This window comes from Mus caroli, unplaced genomic scaffold, assembly GCF_978045245.1.
Source record: "Mus caroli unplaced genomic scaffold, Mus_caroli_1 scaffold_3, whole genome shotgun sequence".
Classification (NCBI taxonomy): domain Eukaryota; kingdom Metazoa; phylum Chordata; class Mammalia; order Rodentia; family Muridae; genus Mus; species Mus caroli.
In genome coordinates, this window is record NW_028227258.1 from 3871998 (window position 1) to 3890132 (window position 18135).

The 18135-nt window shown below is 37.8% G+C and overlaps 1 long non-coding RNA gene across 1 annotated transcript in view; it reads right to left on the reverse strand.

Moving 5' to 3' along the window:
- The window catches only part of LOC115030627 (uncharacterized), a 36878-nt gene extending 22606 nt beyond the window's left edge, over positions 1-14272 (reverse strand). Inside the window, exons 1-2 of the long non-coding RNA XR_003836225.2 lie at positions 14102-14272; positions 8127-8228 (exon numbers count right to left, since the gene is read on the reverse strand). This is a non-coding gene — a long non-coding RNA (uncharacterized LOC115030627). The remainder of the gene's footprint in view (positions 1-8126; positions 8229-14101) is intronic.
- Positions 14273-18135: the final 3863 nt, after the last annotated feature.

Consider the following 18135-nt stretch of genomic DNA (forward strand, 5'->3'; position numbering starts at 1 on the left):
GATATTAGATGTAGGGTTTGATGATGACCATTTCCCAATCTGTTGTCTGCCAATATGTCTCTATCAACAATATCTTTTGCCTTACAGAAGCTTAGCAGTTTCATGAGGTCCCATTTATTAATTGTTCTCTTTCTTTGTTGAGTCTTTGTGTGGTTTAGGTATCAGTGTGGCAGTGGTATCATAAAACGATTTTGGCAATGTTTCTTCTGTTTCTAGTTTGTGGGATAGTTTGTGGAGTATTGGTATTAGCTCTTATTTGAAAGTCTCATAGAATTCTGCACTAAAACCATCTGGCCCTGGGCTTTTATTGATTAAGAGACTTTTAATGGCTGATTCTATTTCTTTAGTGGGTAAAGGCTGTTTAAATACTATAAATGATCCTGATTTAACTTTGGTAAATGATATCTGTCTAGAAAATTGTCCATATAATTAGTTGTGAAGACAGACTTTTGAAGTAAGACCTAATAATTCTTTAAATTTCCTCAGTGTCTATTGGTATATCTCCTTTATCATTTCTGATTTTGTATACTTAGTTACTGTCTCTCTGTCTTTTGGTTAGTTTGGCTAAGCATTTATCTATCTAGATCATTTTCTCAAGAACTAGCTCCCAGTTTCTCTTAGTTTTGTTGATTCTTTATATAGTTGTCTTTGTTTCTAACTAATTGATTTTGGCCATGACTTTCAATATTTCCTGCCTTCTGCTCCTCTTTTGTGTGCCTTCTTCTTCTTTTTCTTTTTCTTCTTCTTCTTTTTTTTTTCTAGAGCTTTTAGGTGTACATTTTTTTTCTATTTTTTTTTTTTTTTTACAATCCAGTTGTTGCCCCCTTTCTCTTTCCAAGAGAATATCCCTCTTGCCAGGTCTTCCTATTCCCTGGGGCCTCAACTCTCTCAAGGGTTAGGCACATCTCCCACTGATGCCAGATCAGGCAGTCCTCTGCTGTATGTATATGTGTTGGGGGCCTCGGACCAGCTTATGTATGTTGCCTGGTTAGTGGCTCAGTGTCTGAGGGATCTCAGAGGTCAGAGTTGGTTAAGACTACTGGTCTTCCCATGGGGATGCACTACTCCTCAGCTTCTTCCAGCCTTTCCTTAATGCAACTACAAGGGTCCCCGACTTCAGTCCAATTGTTGGGTATAAGTATCTGCATGTGACTCAGTCAGCTGCTTGTTGGGCCTCTCAAAGGATAGCCATGCTAGGCTCCTGTATGTAAGCACCCCATAGCATCAGTAATAGTGGCAAGCCTTGGAGCTTTCCCTTGTGATGGATCCCAAGTTGGGCCTGTCACTGGATCACCTTGCCCTCAGTCTCTTCTCCATTTTTTTCCCTGCAGTTATTTTAGATAGGAACAATTCTGGGCCAGAGTTTTTGACTCTAGCATAATAACCCCATCCCTCCACTTGATGCCCTGTCTTTCTATGAGAGATGGACTCTATGAGTTCCCTCTCCCCACTGTTGGGCATTTCATCTAAGGTCCCTCCCTTTGAGTCCTGATATTCGCTCACTTCCCATGTCTCTAGCACTTTCTAGAGAGTCCTCCCCACCTTCCACCCCTGAGGTTGCATATTTCCATTCATTCTGCTCACCTTCAGGGTTTCTTTCCTGTCTCTCTCTCCATACCTGGTAAGAACTTTCTAATTTTTTAAAGGAGGTACTTAGTGCTATAAACTCTCCTCTTAGCACTGCTTTCAATGTTTCCCATAAATTTGTATATGTTGTGCCTTCATTTTCACTGAATTCTAGCAAGTTTTTAATTTCTTTACTGACCCAGAGATCATTGAGTGGAGAGGTGTTCAATTTCCATGAGTGGAGAGGTGTTCAATTTCCTTGTGTTTCTGTTGTTGAAATCCAGCTTTAGTCCATGGTGTTCTGATAAGATACAAGGCGTTATTTCAATTTTCTTGTATCTGTAGAGGCTTGTTTGTGACCATTTTGTAGAAGGATCCATGAGGTGCTGAGAAAAAGTCATATTCTTCTGGGGTTAGGTAAAACATTTTATAGATGTCTGTTAGGCCCATTTGATTCATAATGTCTGTTAGTTTCATTAATTCTCTATTTAGTTTTTGTCTGGGTGACCTATCAATTGGTAAGAGTGGAGTGTTGAAGTCTCTCACTATTAATGTGTGGGGTTTGATGTGCAATTTAGGCAATGTTTCTTATACAAATGTGAGTGAACTTGTGTTTGGAGCATAGATATTCAGAATTGAGATATCATTTGGTAGATTTTTCTTTTGATGAATATAAAGTATCCTTTCCTCTCTCTTTTGATTAATTTTGGATGAAAGACTATTTTCTTAGATATTGAATGGCTACTCTAGCTTGCTTCTTGGGTCCATTTGCTTGGAGAACTTTTTTTTTTTTTTAGAGCACTTTACTCTGAGGTAATGTCAGTGTTTATTGCTGAAGTATGTGATCAAGGGGGAAAGGCCCTTTGTGGGTGGGACCATCTCTGGACTGGTAGTCTTGGGTTCTATAAGAGAGCAGGCTGAGCAAGCCAGGGGAAGCAAGCCAGTAAAGAACATCCCTCCATGGCCTCTGCATCAGCTCCTGCTTTCTGACCTGCTTGAGTTCCAGTCCTGACTTCTTTCAGTGATGAACAGCAATGTGGAAATGTAAGCTGAATAAACCCTTTCCTCCCCAACTGCTTCTTGGTCATGATGTTTGTGCAGGAGTAGAAACCCTGACTAAGACAGTCTCTATTGAGAAGTCAGGTGTAATTCTGATAGGTATGCTTTTGTGTCTTACCTGGCCTATCCCCTTGCCACTTTTAATATTCTTTCTTTGTTTTGTAGATTTTGTGCTTTGATTATTATTTGGTGGGAGGGTTTTCTTTTTCTTTTCTAGTCCAATATAATTGTTGCTCTTTAAGACTCTTATATGTTTATAGTCATCTCTTTCTTTAGTTTGTGAAAATGTGCTTCTTTGGTTTTGTTGAGAATATTTTCTGGACCTTGGAGCTACAAATTTCACCTTCTTGTATTCCTATTATTCTTAGGTTAGGTCCTTTCATAGCGTCTCATCTTGGATGTTTTGGGCAGGCATTTTTTAGATTTCACATTTTCTTTGACTGATGCATCAATCTCCTCTGTTCTATCTCTAGGCCTGAGATTCTCTTTTCCATCTCCTGTATTCTGTTGGTGATGCTTGCATCTGTTGTTTCTATTCTCTATCCTTTGTTTTCTATCTCCAGGAGTTCCTCAGTTTCTATTTTCTTTATGCTTCTATTTCGACTTTCTGGTCTTTTGCGGTTTTATTTATTTCCTTCAACTGTTTAATAGTATCCTCCTCTATGTCTTTAAGGGATTTATTTGTTTCCTCTTTAAAGACCTCTACCTGTTTGCTTGTATTTTCCTTATTAAAGGCCTCTATCATCTTTATAAGATTGGATTTAAAGTCATTTTCTTGTGTTTTGATTCTGTTAGGATATCCAGGGCTTCTTGTTGTGAGGTAGCTGTACTTTGGAGGAGGGGTCATATTATCCTGGATTTTGTTGTTTGTGTTCTTTTGAGATCATTTATCCAACTAGATTGTTTTGATCCCTGAATGTTCTTAAAGTAGGGATTCGGATGGTAGTGTGTTGCCTGTGCTCTAAACAGCTCATTGACTGACCTTACCAGCCTCTGGGGATTGAAGGTAAAGTGGCGCAGAGTCAAGGACACAGTCTCTGTGAGCAGGTGAGTAACTCTGCAGCAAGCTCATCTGAACACTGCTGCAAGCTCCTTTAACACCATTCTCTCATGAACCATTGGTCGCAAGAAAGCATCTCTTCTTAACAGCAGTTCCTGATTGGCTGGCATTTTCTGCACAAGCAATCCTTGGTCTCTCAGCCAGTCCTCAATTCCATCCTCCTGCATGAAATGCTTTTGCAGCTGCACTCCCTGGTATTTATATAAAGGTGGCCACTGTTGTTCCTGCTAAAGGGGTGAAACTCAATGGTTTTAGTGTGGCTTCGGCTGTACCTACAAGACTGTATGGTTTAGCATCCTCAGGTCCAATATTGGTAGACAGAGTGGCAACAGGACAATGGATGGGACCCTGGGCTAGCAGGTGCTCAGGGTGGCTAGGCTTGTCCCAGATGGCTCAGAAAGCAGAGAAGATGAATGGGGGAAAGGAAGCTTATCTTTACGGTTCAGTAGTCTGATGGAGGTAGAGCAGAGGTGGCAGGAGAATGGAGGTCTCCTTGGGATAGTAGACTGCTCAGGGCAGCTTGGCTTGGCCCAGAGGGCTTACCTAGCAGGGAGGATGGATGGGAGAAGAAAGGAGGCTAACATGGATCAATCATGAGGCTCAGGTCTGATGAGATGGGAAGAAGGGTGGCAAGCAAATGGAGGTCCCTCTGAGATAGCATGCTGCATGGCATGAAAATTCCAGTGAAAGACAGAATCAAGGCATTTTAAAGTTAGAAATAAACTTATAAAATGTCTGGTCATAATCTGTTCTAATTAAGGGTGAAGAAATAAAATCAAAGAAAGGAACTTAGCTAAATATTATACAGTTCGATGATAGAAGAGGCAGATTACAGCCATGAGCCCTTTCCTTGCTAAGACAACCGAGTTTTTTGTTTTTGTTTTTTAAAGAATAATCAAAATAATTCAGACCTTCATATAAGGTTTCAAAACACAATGGGAAATGAAGAGAGGAATCTTTATCTTTTAATTGAGAAGCTCCTGTTGCACGGCTTGGATAAGTTTGCAAACTATTCAGTGGTCACAGGGGTACACTAGGATCAGACTCTTGCTGACTTCTTTAGTGGTCCTTTGAGATTAATGAACTTGTGAATGTTCTTGTATTTTATTAAACACTCCTTACATTTTAGATAATGGGATAAAAATCGTATTTTAGAATGAATGATGTAAAACATTTACTCTTCAATTTCTTCTTGAAAAATTAAGGATAATTTTGCTATTCAGAGACAAAACTAGTGAACTCTAAGAAAAATTCCACAGAATAAGATGTGAGAGGAAGACCATCTATCTGGTTTTGGGGGGAAAGAACAGCATTTTGTCAATCTCTGGGTAATAACTGTAATGTGGAGTGAACATTAACTAGATGAGGGAAGCAAGAATCAATATTCTACACTCTATACTCTGAGTCTGGCACTGTAGATCCCAGAGTTAAGAATTATATTGTATAATTAGAGGTAAAGGTAGCAGCAGGAAGACTTTGTGATCTGCAGAACAAATGTAACGTTAAGGGTGAGTACTGGCATGTATCATCCATCTGTCTTCTATCATCCAATACATCTGTCTATAACACAACTAGCATCTATATGTATGTATCTATGAATCTATATACCTATGTATCTATCTTCTATCTGTTACCTATCATTTGCATTTCATCATCTGTCTTCTATCTTCTATCTAGTAGCATCTATGTATCTATAAAGCCATGCATGCATGTTTGTACACACCTATCTACTTACCAAACATCTATTTTCATCTATCACCAATCCATTCATTATGTATTTACTTATATTCTGTCTATAAATATTTCCTCATCTATTTATCATGTGTCAATCCTTCTCCCTCCCATGTTGTGGTTTTGTAACCATTGGAGAGAGTCTGATTGATAATTGCCACAGGTTAGCAAGAATATGAGCACCATAGCATCAGCAAGTGGGAAAGAGAAGGAAGGGTTTACAGGTGAATGTCAGGCCTGCTCCTAGTGGTCTCTTTTCAAGTGTTACATTCAAAGGAGATGGAGGTCATAAGACATTTATGGAAGGAAGGTAAGAAAGGCAAAAGCAAGGCACGTGGGACCTCAGATAATCTCAGTCCTAGCAAACTATTCTTTGACAACTATCCATCTGTTAATTTACAACTGGAATTAAATGCTGAGGGTCAGAGTTTCTGACATAGATATGAATATGGTGTTGTCTAAGGCCAGTAAGGTAATGACACATAGACCTCTTACTGATAAAGAGACTGAAAAACATGTGAGAGGGAGATGTGGCAGTGTGAATAGTCAACCTGCTTCTCTACTGCTACACAGAATACACCTGCTCTCCTGAATACATCAACCCAGAAGCAGTGGGAAGCAGAAATTACAATACTAAATAGTGCCCTCAAGTTAAATGTCTAAGCTGAAAAGAAACTTGTTCTATGTAAGCTATCATTTTATTTTAATCATCTTTTCCCCATAAAAACAATCCATTCTTTCAAAGTAGAATGCAAACATAAAAAGGATGAAACTATTATAGTTCAGTCTCTATTTGAGAAAAATGCAGTTTAATAAAAAGAATAAGAAATGAGGAAAGAAATATCTTAAATGGTAGGGAGAAAATGAGACAACTAAGAGGAATGTGAATATCTATTCCAAAAAATTAAATAATAAAATGTGAAAGCTTAAACTTTAAAACTTCTAGAAGAGAATGCAGGAAATAAACATTGTTTTATTTGAGAATAGTAAATTGGTTGTGAATAAAAAAGTACTATCTCTAAAAGAATTTATCAAGGGAACTGGAATAAAGTTATAACTCAGTTTATCAAACTGTTTCAAAATTTCAAGTAAGAAAAGAAGATAGGAATTATACGTAGTACAATTTCAACACTTATTGCTGTATCACATGCATTCATTGCAGTTGGAATGAAAAGAAAGCTGCTTCACTGGAACTTGCCTGAAGTTCTATGTACTCTAATATGAAAATGGAGTTAACATTGGAGATTGTGGGAAGATGTTATCCTTGTCAATGACAAGAAGACAAATTAACTCCATAATAAGATAATATTTTATAAACTATGTTAAAAATTAATGAATTTTGATGTAACCAATGAAAATACTAGATACAAAATTGGGGGTATACATATCAATTTTTTCAAGAGCAATGTGAGTCTTGATTTCAAAGTTATCTATGTGTGATATAGTATCAGTATTAAATGTCTGAATAATAAGTATTGGACTTCTGAGTTGTTCACGTTTTTCTCTGTTACCAGATTCTGAAATAATGATAAAAGTAAGAAGTTACCAGTGTGAGACTAATTGCAGGAACCAGCACTAGATGAGGACAGAGCTAGATTATGAAGGGAGACATGTAAAAAGAAGGTACTTTATACTTGACATCACCTTCAGTAGCTGAACAGCACCACATTGAATAATTGTGGAGGCAGATTGCTGTCCAGCCTGAGGTTCCAGGAGTGTGAACCAACACAAATAATGTGTTTACAAATTTCTATCAGTCACTGGGGAGTTCTGATAATCTGAGTCTTCAAACTTCTAAGACAAAGGTCTGTCTCAGATTGTATTATTGATTCATCTTCCCTAATCTGCTCTATCTTCTACCCATCTGTGTCTATGTCATCTATGTCTATATAACCATCTCTCATCTATCTTTCATCTATTATCTATCATTTATCTATCTATCATTTATCTATCTATCTATCTATCTATCTATCTATCTATCTATCTAGTGGAAGAGCGTTCACTTATTCATTGATCATTTTACTAACTAATACCAAGTTGGGTCAATTGGAAGGTAATGAATTTTGATATCATTTCCTTTTATCCCTGGAGAGAAATTTATTTTATATTTTATACAAGGCAAAGCATTAATTAAATACATTTTAAACTCAGCCTGTGGTTTATATAATATGGAAGGACAAGAATCTTTTAAAAGATTTTTAGAGTTTTCCTCTACAGGAAATAGCCCTATTTCTGTCTGATTTGTTTAATGTGTGCTATACTTTGTGCCTCTCTCCTCACCACAGCTTCAGTTGCTTCCATGTTTTTAACATGGAGCAGGAGAGTCATCTACTTTGGTGACAGAAAAAGTTCTGGTCAATGATGTCATTAGAATGAACAGCACACAGAAGGGAACAGTGTGAGCTAACCTGCACATCCATGGGAGTGCTTGTGCCAGAAATCCCACTATATAAAGCCTTTTTCTCAGAAAGTCTGAGAGAGGCTTCTACACTCCTGGGATACACGATGCATTACTCTAAATGTACATTGCCCTCTATTCATCAAACAAATTTCTATGTAATTAAAATATGTTTTGATGCATTAATTTAAGTAAGGGTATTTGCATTTGTAGTGTCTTTTTAAAATAGATAAGTTTTTACATTTTTGTCTAGTGGTTTAGAGTATGTTTGTATGAGTATGTTCGAGTATGCACTTATGAGTGTATACTCACCTGCTATGGCATGTGTGGATCATATGACAACTTACAGGAGTTGGTTTTCTTCTTCTACTGTGGCCTCCACATGAGCAGACATGAAAGCAGGCATAGGCACACCTGTGGATATACACAACATGCATACAGACGTGCGCACACATTTGAATGCACACACATATTCACATATACCACACTCATATGGAGACACCAAGCACACATGCTCATATAACACACTCACAAACATGCATGAACACACATGAATGCACAGAAACACACATGTACACACACACAAACACATGCACACACAGACACATGCAAGAAGTCATTTACATTTTGTTAGCATTTTACAAATCAGAACATGACATTCTTCAACAGCTACCCCATGCATTTTAATGTGTGATAATGAATTCTAATGGGTGTAATAGTAATACACATTTTCTTTGTATAACTGAATCAATGGCAAGCTTTATAGTCAAAGCTCAGAAGCATATAAAGAAGAGTAACCTGTCTCTCTCCATATGATTTCCAATTATAACTCAGAATATTCGTTGGAATCGTTTTCTTCCATCATCCTGCCAATTTGCATTATTTACAGTTTGGCTTTCCCCTTGGAAGACACAACTCTTTACAAATTCACACTTCACTTTTTGTTTGTAGAAAACAACCATACTGCTAGTAGTATTTTCTGAATTCCTTCTGTAAACTGCAACTTAAATATTGGCGTGGCCAAATGTGCATGGCTCTGGGCAAAGGCAAGAAGCACAAAATACAACCTAGAATAAGTTACATTTAAAATGTTATATTCCTTTATATTTATTTATAAAGCATTGGCAGGGTTTTTAACAGAGAAAAAAAATCCCAACTTTTTTTTAAAATTTGAATTCAATATTTTCTGTACATGCATTAGAATTTGGTAGATAAAGAGATGTTAAAATTAGTGGTCTAACTTACTGCGAGGAGTGCAATGAATAAAATATTAGAATAATTATTGTGATTTAGATAATATATATCAAAATTAGAAGAATATTATGTAATTATCAACATTTTATATAAATTAAGGTAAAGTTTCAATTTTCATTACAAACTTTTGTTTCAGACCTTTTTAATTAATGACTACAAAACATGTTATTAATTTATACTGTTATACATCCATTATACTCAAATAATGTATATATAATAAACACATATCTATGAAAATTATCAAATCTAATTTTGATATTAAAAAGTTTCAAAATAGTTTACAAGGAATGTAACATTGTTTATTTATAAAAATTGTTAATTATCCTTTAACATATTGTATGTCATTTCTCAGACATAATGTTGTAGGTATAGATATTTAAGACAATAACACTTAATCTTTTATTACAGTTTCTGATTTATTTTGCATGTCATTATTCTGAGAAGAGTGGTGGAGGCCACAACTTTCATGTGGAAGTCAGATGACCATATGAAGACATTTTTTCCTTCTATCATGTGGTTCCTTGGGTTAGAATTCATGTTATCAGAACCTGAAGTTGGCAGTCTTGCCTACTGGGTAATTTACTGTCATGTTAGTGCCCTTGGAATGTAGAGCTTTTGAAAATTAGGGTAATCATTTTCATATTTTAAAAGCCATCAGGTATTAATACTAAAACTTTCATGTGTAGAGTAGGATGGAGGTGGAGGGAGAGAGAGAGATTTTAAAGCATCATTATTTATTTATTTATTTATATTTTTTAAAGAACCAATGGTGCATTGTAAGTTAAGGAGATAGGATACTATAAGGACACAATAGTAATTAAATTTACAATTATGTTGTATTAAGACACAGAGGGCATATCACCATGGTTATAAAGCAGGCTGCCTCACCATCAAGCTGGATTTATTGGCAAGGACAGGTGTTAATTCAGTTGTTTTTATAGCTGTGATTTTATAAAACAGCATGGAATCTAAAGAATTTCAAATAATTGCTTCATGGCATTGAAAGCTAAAATACTGTGCTGAAGCATTTAAGATCAGACAGGCAAGGCACTGATGGCCAGAGAGCGCTCTGCCCATGCCTGAGTAAGAGTGACAGAGTCTGGGAACCTACCTGTGGTTATCTGCAAGTTCTAGTAAGTCAATGCAGAAAGCCATATTCTGATGAAAGTTTGGAAAAGTACACACATTTTCTTAAGTAGCTCCAGCTGCATATGTAGCAGGAGATGGCCTTGTTGGGCATCAATAAGAGTAGAAGCCCTTGATCCTGTGAAGGCTCAATGTCCCAGTATAGGGGAATTTGAGGGCAGGGAGGTAAGAGTGGGTGGGTGGGGGAACACCCTCATAGAAGCAGGAGAGGGTAAATGGGATAGGGGATTTCAGGGGACTGGCAATGGGGATAACATTTGAAATGTAAATAAAGAAAATATACAATAAAAAATCGAAAAAAAACAAAGAATTTGGGATTTAAGCAAAGTTAATCTATAGTTCCATTTTCTATAGTATGATATAATTCCATGTTATCTATTGCTATTAAAGAATACCAGAGTCACAATAAATATGTAAAAAAAATGTTAATCTATGTCACGTCCAACTCGACCAGCAAGCAAGACGCAACCACCAGTTCTTCTTAAAGCAGTTTACTCAGGCAGTTTCTTTCTTAAAAATCCCCCAGCCTCTCTGGTTACAAGTGTTTTTCTCCACTCCAGCCACAACCAGGCCCCCACCAATTACCACAGGTCACATCACCTCACCAGGCAGGCTTGCTCAGCCAATCAGGGATTAAGGGTGGGCCATCCACCAAACATGGGCTTGTTTATTGCCTGGAGCAGATTTCTATCCAGCTGGCATGTTTACAGCCCAGAATGGCTCCCCACAATTCCCCCTTTTATATTTTTTTTGAACAAGCTCCATGGGTGAAGATAGAGGTCTGATCCCCAGTGTGCAGAAAAAGGGGCCATGTACAGGATTGACTCTTAGGCTCACAGGTTTTTACCCAGAGCAACCCTGACCTGCTCCCGTGCCGTTTTTCCTGGGGGGAAGGACACTAGGACACTCAACCCTCATGCAATCAGACATACCTCCCAGAGATTGTCAAACAGCTTCCAGACTAACCTCTGTGCAGTGCTTAGCCATACAACCCTACGGAGCGATGGATTTATTGTTCATTCTTCATGGCAGCAAGCCAAATCTGAGGTGACTGCCCTGCTTCCACTGTGGCAAAAGCTTGCACCACCATGGCGGCAGTGTGGACCTGGGCATTCTGCAACAGACACATACACCATACACCCAACATGCATGCCAAAACAAGGGCCACAGGGAGGGCACCTATCCCAGTCCATTCTTTCCCGATGCCAAGCCAGGATCCACTCGGGTAGAATTCACAGTGACAATCACCAAGTGAAGCTCATTCATCTTGCCTCAAATTTTACAGTCCAATTTAAACACCGACAGTATTCCCCATCTGGGTTTCGCACCCATCAGGGGCAGACACATGCTCATCACCAGCAATATCATCTTCTTCATTTTGACAGCATTGCACTAGTCGCTCTGGAACCCACACTGGCTCTGCGCGATTCTGTGGAACAGACCCTCTCCCCCAGGCTAACACGGGATCCGGACCATTCCATGATCCTGTAAGCACATCCTTCCATTTAGCATACCCCAGTTTACTGGGGCTGGTATTAGCATGTCGTTCAGCAGCAGAGCGACCTTCCTTATCCAATTGCAAAAAAATTTAAGGTAAAAAGAGCTAATGAAATTCTTATCTTTGGGTATGGCCATAGCCTATTCCCCCCTTTTGTTTTATTAATAATTCTTTTAAGGTTCTATGTGCTCATTCAATGATTCCCTGGCCTTGAGGATTATATGGTAGGCCATGTTTAACTTGTACTTCCATCTGTTGACAAAAAGACACCAGGGTTTTGGCAGTATATGCAGGGCCATTGTCTGTTTTAAGTTGTTGGGGCTTACCCCAAGCTGCCCAGGCCTCCAAACAATGCTGTATAACATGGGAGGCCTTTTCCCCTGCCATGGGAGATGCATAAACTATTCCTGAACATGTGTCAATGGATACATGAACGTATTTCAATTTGCCAAATTCTGAAAAATGTGTCATATCCATCTGCCACACCTGTAGAGGGAGCAATCCTCTAGGATTCACACCATAAGAAGGTGGGTGTTGAAATTCAAGGCAACGTCCACAGGTAGTGACTACATCCCGAGCTTGTGCTCTAGAGATTCCAAATTTTCTCTGCAGAGGTTTAGCATTAACATGAAATTTAGAATGAAATTGTGAGGCTAACTCCATAGGGGATGCTAAAAATATGAACTCCATATGAGTACAATTATCCACAATATCATTTCCCCTACTTAAGGGTCCTGGAAGCCTACTATGGGCACAGACATGTCCAATATATAATGGTTGGCATCTTTCCCACAGCAACTTCTGTAATTGTAAGGCCAAGGCTTGGATGGTACTACGAGCTTTTATTTGGCCTGCCACTTCTAGGGATAAAACTAAATTAACTACATATTGTGAATCTGAAATTAGATTAAAAGGAAAATCACAATCCTTAATGACCTCAACAACTATTTGTAATTCCACCATCTCCGGAGTACAGGGATAATACTGCCTGACCACAGGATCTTTCCCCTCTACCATATATACTCCACATCTGGTTTTTGATCCATCAGTAAACACGTTAACTGCATCCTTAATGGGTGTTTTCCTCACCAGTTGAGGGAAAATGACTGGATGTTCCTTAAAAAAGGTCATTAACGGATGTTTGGGATAATGATTATCAAATGGGCCCTCATTAATACAGGCTAAAATAGCCCATTCATCAATATTTGCTGTTAGGACCTTTTGCTGATACCAATCATAAGGGATTACAATAGAGCTGGGTTTTATACCGAAAAAATGCAAACAATGCTGAATTCCCATCAAGGCTAAAGAAGCCACTGCTGTAGGGTGATGATCTAATGTCCTCCCAGCAGATATTTTGGAATGGATCCATAACAATGGACCTTCTTGCCACAATAATCCTATGGGTTGCATCTCAGTAGGTAATATCAAAATGATGGGTAACCCTTCTCTACAATGCTGAAGCTGGGCTTTAATCAATTCTTCTTCCACTAGGGTAAGGGCCTTTCTAGCCTCAGGTGTTAATTCCCTTTGAAACTTAACTCTGAGTCTCCTTCTAAAATTTGAAACAAAGTATGCAAGGAATCAACCCTCAGCTGTATCTTTTGAGGCCAAAGGGCCGTGATCCTTGCTCCTAAACAGGACACTATTTTTAACAAATCCCTACCCCCTAAGGTAATGGGCAGCTCAAACACATATGGTTGAAACATCCCATCATGCCCTTCCTTATCTTTCCTTAATCTTGTAAAATCAGGATACAAGGAGCTTCTTCCTAACTCCCGTGCTAGCTCCTCTATATCCTCCTCTGATCCACTTTCAGAGCTTGATGAGCTCTCCTTTTTGGGCTTTAATGATCTCTCTTCCTTCAATTGTTCTAGTGCTTGCTTGCCTGTTTCCACTGCTTGACAACACGCTCATCTTCTAAACAGCTATTCACTAGTTTCCACACTGCTCTAGTACCTTCTTTAAGGACACCCTGCTCCCAGGAGAAATCTAGGTCTCTTCCCAATCTACTCCAGCTAGCAGGAGTCAAATGGCCTGACATGGCAAACCAAGGAGCAACCTTGTCACACTCCTCGAGGAAGGCTTGAATGGTATGCTTTTTGAGTTTTGCACCCTTCGCTCTTAGCAGCTCATCAAATGCTAAAAAAATTGGGTGTGACTGTGACGACCCCATACCTAGTCACTCACACCCTCAGAAAAATTACTCAAATGGCTAGAAAATGAAAATAACCCATAGTCTGTCCCTATTACCATCTTACTTTCACTTTCTCTCTTACTTTCACTTTCTTGTCTCCAGAGCCAGAGAGCCTATTTGTCTCTTTACCTAGAGCCTTACTGTCTCTTTACTGAGAGCCTAATCCCAATCCCAGGATACTGAGTTACTTACCATACTCATCCTGTCGACAGACCCTGACTGCAGAAAGTTCTGAACCTCTTCGGTGGGGGAATCAGGTCCCAGATTTCTTTGGCACCATTTGTCGAGTCCAACTCGACCAGCAAGCAAGATGCAACCACCGGTTCTTCTTAAAGCAGTTTACTCAGGCAGCTTCTTTCTTAAAAATCCCCCAGCCTCTCTGGTTACAAGTGTTTTCCACTCCAGCCACAACCACGCCCCCACAAATTACCACAGGTCACATCACCTCACCAGGCAGGCTTGCTCAGCCAATCAGGGATTAAGGGCGGGCCATCCACCAAACATGGGCTTGTTTATTGCCTGGATCAGATTTCCATCCGGCTGGCCAGGAAGTCCGGAATGGCTCCCCACAAATCTATTCACATAGTTCTGGAAGCTGAGAAAATCAAATGAAGTGCCAACACTTGCCATTCTTGTTGATAAATACTTACACTATTCCCAGGATCAGTGAGTATAAGAGGAGGATTACCATAAGGTTGAGGCAAGCATGGTCTTTTTAATGAATTCAAAGCTAGCCTGAGCTAACAGTGAGAATCTATGTATTAAAACAAAACGATCAATTGTAATGTGCTGTCTTGAAAGCCCCCTTAGTGAGTCCTGGACGCCAGAGAAAAGAACAGGCAAGCAGTATGGCAGAACCCTCTCACACATGTTGAGTTTTCCTGTAGCATTGCATTTAAGTCCCATTCAAATGCATTGCCTTGAGTCCTTAGAACTCAACCAATATAAATTTATTAATGTAAGTGTGGCTTGCACTCAAAAGAGAAGTTAGAGTTAGCCAGTCTACACAGAAAGCAGCAGATAAAATATGAAAATCTAAACAAAACATCATAGGCTAAAGTGCCATGCAATGAATAGTTATTAACAGACCTTTAGTTAGTCTATTTTCTTGGCAGAATTTAGACTTTGTTACAAACATTCAGGGGCTCTAGGGCTTTTTTTTTTTCAGTTCTTTTAAATAGGTTAAGGCAGCCATCTCTTCCCAATATAATCCATAGTTTTCCGTAAAACACTATGTTTTAAGTGATGACAAATAATGTGGTTACCAGAATTTAATGCAGAATAGAGTCAGGTACAAATACTCATTTTTTTTCAACTGAAATGATAAAAATAAATTATAATAAACTATAACAAATTTTATTTGCAGAATATTTATGCTTATTTTTACCATACAGAACAAATTGAATTGAATCTATCCATACATAAAATAACAGCTGATAAGTACTTAGTGCCTGGAATGTACCAGACTTTATTCTTATTGTACTTAATGTGTTCATGTTTTTTTCTGTACTAGAGTGATCAACTTCCCAATGAATTTTGAGAAATACTTTTTAGTGTCACCACCACCACCACTTTAAAGGTGACAAGGTAACACCTTTAAGAGTGATTCAAGGTTAACAAGTTAGTAATCTCTGAATTTTGGTCCAGAACACCAAATGTCACTCCCCAAGCACATATTTCTGACTGTATATTGTGCATTTAAGTTTTACAGGAAAAAGCATGGCTCAGATATAAGAAAACAACTCCCTAATATCTGTGACAAGTATACAATTGCAACTAACAGAATATTTTCAATGTTTAGGTATTTTTCTGTTAAAAGAAAAACAAAACAAAACAACTGTTAGAAATCTTTCTATAGTTAAGTGTTCTGACAGAATCAGACAAGATTTAGATAGAAAGTCCATGGATGTGGGGGTGTAGTACTTTGGTAGGATGCTTGCCTACTTTGTGTAAGGCCCTGATTTTGATTATCCATACTGTTTGGAACCGCATAATAATCTAGGAATGATTTTAAAAGTGTAACAAAGACACTAATTTCAGCTGGAAACACTGAATGATCATATTTTCAGCATAATGTGCATTCTGAACAGTTTCTGTTTACTGATATGTGTGTGCTTTGTCTACTCAGAGATGCCTAAAGAACAGAAAAGGATCAATCAGTTGTTAGTCAGCAAAGACAAAAGCCACCTCCCCTGATGTTTAAAATAATTACCCATAATGTTTGTAGAGCCAATGAAGTCGATGCCCAGTGTCATTTTATTTCTTCTGATTAAAGAGAGAACCTTGTCCTGAGCACACAAATCAATACACACCGTAGGACTGAGCACAGCAGCAAGGCCTGCTGGGTCCAGGTGTTGGAGATTGTGGGGGTAATTCTCTAATAGTAGTGTGAAAGCAGATGCCCTTTCTTCTTTAGTCTTTATGTTTTAAAAACACACTTCCACAGCACTGGATCTGGACAATCATAAGAAGGAGGAGAAGAGGAGAGGAGGAGAGAAAATTAAAGTCATGTGATTTTACTCAAAGGGAACATGGGTTCAAACTAGACCCATAAAATGACTGATGGTGCTATGATAGATTTTGTCTTTCTACTAGACCCTCTGAATCTATGACTAAATTCTCCCTTATCAACATCTCTCAAAACTGTCACTAAAGAATTCTTCCCAGTCTTCTTAAATTGAATTTTAAAATATATAGACTATTTCCTGTATTGCAGAAATATTCAAATATATTTATTTAATTTGAAATAAAATTTGACTTTGAATTTTACATCAATTTTAAAGTGGCTTGTGTACACACATAGTTAAGATATAGCTTTTTTCTGAGTTAATTTTTATGAATGGTAATGTCCAGTTTTATAGTCTACTTTTTCCTCACATGAAATATACTGTATTAAAGAACAGCTACAGCTAGAATAAAAGAACATTATATTTCTAGATTTTTTCTTTATTTCTAAATAATTCTACACCTCCACTCCTGTAGTATTCTCTCTTGTTTGTTCTGCTCTGTTCTGCTCTCTTCTACTCTATGTACAATACTTACCCAGCCTGACCCAGCCCAACCTCATCCTTTCCCCTGCTCTCCTATCCTCTTCTCTATAAATCCCACACAACACCATGCTGTCTAACTACCTCAGGCTTGAAGTAAAGTCAGGGAACTGTAACTGTTTTGTTTGTACAAAGAATCCTTGATAGACCATGAGCTAAATTTTCTTAACCTCTTGAAATATGATTCTCATCTCATAATCTTCGTGTTGTTCATTTGTTATAAGCTTTTTGGTTTGATAATTAAATTTGATTTTCATAATTTTACATATTGAAGTATTTATTTCTATGCCTGTGCTTGTTTTTTACTTTTGATATGCAATTTGGGGCTTCTGAATGTTTAAATTTAGTAACAATTCTGATCATTTTCTATTTTTTTTCTGTATTGAATGGCTTATGCTTATTACCTTTAATACATAATACATTAATATAAAATATATTTCAAACTCTTGAGTTTCTGATTTTGTTATGGCTCATAGTTGCAGAATTACCTGTGCTATTTTTACTGTATGATGGTTTCAATGACCATTTTCTCCTAAGATAAATTCATGAAACTTTTTGTTATTTCCTGAAATATCCTGACCACCGTACATAAATCAGAAGTAATGGATGGTATGTAGGAGTCTTAATCTCTACATAGTTTCAGACAACAGTATGTGGCATGCAATGGCCAAAGTATAACCAACATTACCATTTAGACAAATGACTTGTGTGCCACATCAGGTAAAACAGAAAAGCATGTACTTTGTGATAGCTCATGTGTTTAAATATAAACACACATTTGTGGAAATTATCAAAAATAAATGTTGTGCTTATATATCAGCTTGAGAAAATTTAAAAATGCCCAAGCACTCTAATATACAGCAATAAGTCAGGCAAAGGGACTACACTATTATTTTGATTTATGGGAAAGATTTATAACCTGTTTGCTTCTTATGGAGAAGATAACTTGTGTAAGTGTACAGCTTTGCACACTACTGATCAGTGAACATTCTTGCATTTAGCTGGGGTAATTAGAAAAGTTTATAGTTCTGATTGAATGACTTCTTTCTTTGCCCTTGATTAGAACCTCATTTCATAGCTAAGTATTCTTTTCCTCTATAAATTGTGCTTTGGTACTTCTAAAATAACTCAAGTAGGAAATACCTTAAGACACCTGTTGATCCAGATTATGTAATTGTT